We start from the raw sequence: 3,102 nt of genomic DNA on the forward strand, positions 1-3,102 counted from the left end.
GCATTGGCCTTGCCTTGATTCCCAAAGGCGAGTCTGGCTTGCAGTGGGCGACTGCCAGCAAGTTCCGGGCCACCCTCCCTCCGCTTGGCCCCAGTCTTCCAGTCCGCTTCTGCCGTGAGGCGGGCGCCCTGTGCACAGTCGCAGGGTCTTTCGTGACCTCCACTTTCAGCCTTCACAGGCGCCCCGCCGACCCCACCCATCTCAGTCACCTGATTGGGTCCCGCCGCCACTCAGGGCTCCAGTCTATCTGGCCGTCGGATTAATATCCAGATATTAAGTAAACAATAAATTAGCAAAACTACAAGAAAATTTTACAGCCCTTTGCATTTGGCAATCATTGAGTGTTAATTAGAAATTCATTACAATTAAAACCCTGCCTAAACAGGGCCTGCGCGCCTTAATTACATCTGATTTTTAATTCAGAATACGTGTTTACACAGTAAGCGCTACGTACCCCATGATTATCCCCAATCCTCTTTATACTGTACTAATTATGTAAATTAAACCTAATTAACTGACGAAAACTGCCGTTAATTCAACTGGTAAAAGATATGTGTTTGCAGAGGAGGCGCGGCCGCCTAGCCCCAGCCTGAGCCCTAATCGGCACCAGTGACCTGGCCGCGTAGACCCGACGCCAGGGGCCGGGAGGCAGCGCCGGTCGGCCTGCGGCGCTGGGAGCACTGGAGGCGTGTCCGGGACCCGGAGATATGATGTTCGGCCACCGGGCAAGGAAGAATCCGTTAGTGGGGGCCAGGGAGGCCGAGGGCACTGCCGCCGGACAGGGCTGCGGGACCCACTGCGAAGGATGGTCCCTGCCCTGCTCCCTCTGAACCTGGGTTTACGTCCCAGCTCCGCCAACCGCTGGTTGTCGGATTCCGACCAGGTGACCTGTGTCCCGCGCGCCACACGCTCCGCAGCTTCCATTCACCAAGCGAGGCCACCCTCACAGCGACGACGCGTATTTGGAGTCTGAAAGATCCTTTTAATAGCCACGGATCCGGAAGGGGGCTGGTGGTGTAATGTCTCCGGCTGCCCGGCCCTCAGTTTCCCGTCTGTAAAATGGGGACAAATGCTCTCTACCTTGGATTCTTCTGAAAACTACTTTGCAAGCTGGCGTCGCAGCTCGAGGTGGCAGTGACCGGTCGGGGCGGGAGTGGAGCGGAACCTCAGCCTCCGGCCCAAGATTGCGCCCGGGCGCACCACCCCGCGCCTCTCCCGGTGCGCCTGTCTTCCTCCCGCGCCGGCTTGGGATGGAGAGCGCGGGGGCGCTGGCTCTGGGACAGGGCGCTGGGAGCTGTCCGCCCCTTGGTGCTGAACGGGCCGCCGAGGCGACCCCGCCCGCCCCCTAGTGCTGTTCCCGGCGGGGGGCGGGGAGGAGCGGCCCCAGGCCCGGCTGCGGGGCACACACCTTCGAGGCCAGCCCCAAAGGAACCCTTGGCCCCAGCAGCTCTCTCATATCCGGACAAGCATGTCGGGGGACCTAGTCCATTTGCTTTCCACTCCCACTCCCGCCACCCTGAGGTTGTCCTGACCCCACGATCACGGTCACCACCACACCGAATTCTAAGACGCCTTTAAAAATCATTAGGAGGCGACGAATAATTACCGAACGAGATTGTAAATACGGGGTGGGGGAGCCTGGGCCGAGGAGGATGGGGCTGGAGGCGACTTTCAGACTGGGGGCCAGTAGAGTTAAAAAACGGAGCAGAGACAGCGCCTGGGAAAGGGGCGCCAGTGGAGGGGCCATGGGCAGAGCAAGAATCAGGGTCTAAGCCGGAGAAAAGCGGACAGGACGTGGGTAGAGAGAGACGGCGGGAGATGAGAGAGTAGAAACCCGTCTGGAAGAGACTCCGCGAGGATACAGGGCCCCCAAACTGGGGGTCATGTTCAAGGCCTTGTATTGCACACTGACCCGGATGGGGAGGGAAGAAACGGTCCCCGGAAAGGGCCTGGAGACCCCACTCTCTGAGGGCGACCCATCCGCGCCTTCGGGTCCTCCCCGGAGTCCCCGCGAGCCAGGGGAGAAGGGAGAAGCAAGAAGACCAAGGGAGAGGAGGCGAGCCCCAGAGGAGGCGGAATGCAGGAGGGGCGAGAGCCAGTAACCCGGAGCTAGAGGGCGCGGGGGCGGGGGCGACCTGGCGCTGCTGGCCTCGGAAGATTTATGGCGCCTCCCGGGTTCCAAGGACGCACCGCGCTCGCTGCTGCTGCCGCCACCGCTGGTCGCCGCTGAAGCCGCTGCGCCCCCTGCCCGGGCGCCCGTGGCGCCCCAGGCCATCCCTGCCATTATTAACTTCTGTTTGATTAGGGTAATTGTTCAAACTTGGACTGGACAGTATGATTAATTACAGTTTAATTAACGTGTCCATTAAGGACACTTACTGCACGGGAGCGGGGAGCGGCCGAGGAGCGCCCGGGTGCGAAAAGGGGAGGAAGGTGTCTGTCCGCTGGTAACTCAAATAAAGTGGAAATCCTGATAGAGAGAGGGAGAAGAGGGGACCCAAGCAAGGGGTCGTGGGGAGAAAGCCCAGTGAACATCGGAGAGAGAGAAGACGGGCAGGGAGGAGAGAAAGGGGGCTTGGAGGGGAAGAAGCACGCCTAGGGGCGACGGCGGGGGACTGGACTGTCACTGCGGGGAAACTGAGTCAGCAGCGTATGGAGAGGAGGCGCTATCGCAGGTCTCTTCCAGCGACGACGCGGCCCCTGGAGGAGAGGAGGTGGTGGCGGGGTCTCCGAGGCCCTGGGACTCAGGACCCTCTCCACAGGCCAGAGTGCCCAGGAACCCACCCCTCCACGTCTGGACAGTGGGGTAGGCGGTCCAGCCTCCTCTTTGCTCTCGTCCCTGGTACCCCTACCGGTCGGGCGCAGGTGACCCGGGGCTCCCAGGGCCACTATCCGCTCAGCCACGCTGCCCCACGCCTGCTGCTCAGAAGCCTGGTACCTTCTGCTCCGCACTTCCCTTCCTCCTGCCGGCCCCTGCTCCCCGTCCCCTGCCCGGGCCCGGACCGCTCCCGGCTCCTCAGCGCGGACCGCAGAGCCCTGCACAGTTCGTTCTTGTGACAAACTTTGCGGCCCGGGCCCTCCCCCATCCTGGGCCTGGGGCGG

The sequence above is a fragment of the Echinops telfairi genome, unplaced genomic scaffold (assembly GCF_000313985.2).
Source record: "Echinops telfairi isolate 266 unplaced genomic scaffold, ASM31398v2 ScPeMD7_7475;HRSCAF=8513, whole genome shotgun sequence".
NCBI lineage: Eukaryota > Metazoa > Chordata > Mammalia > Afrosoricida > Tenrecidae > Echinops > Echinops telfairi.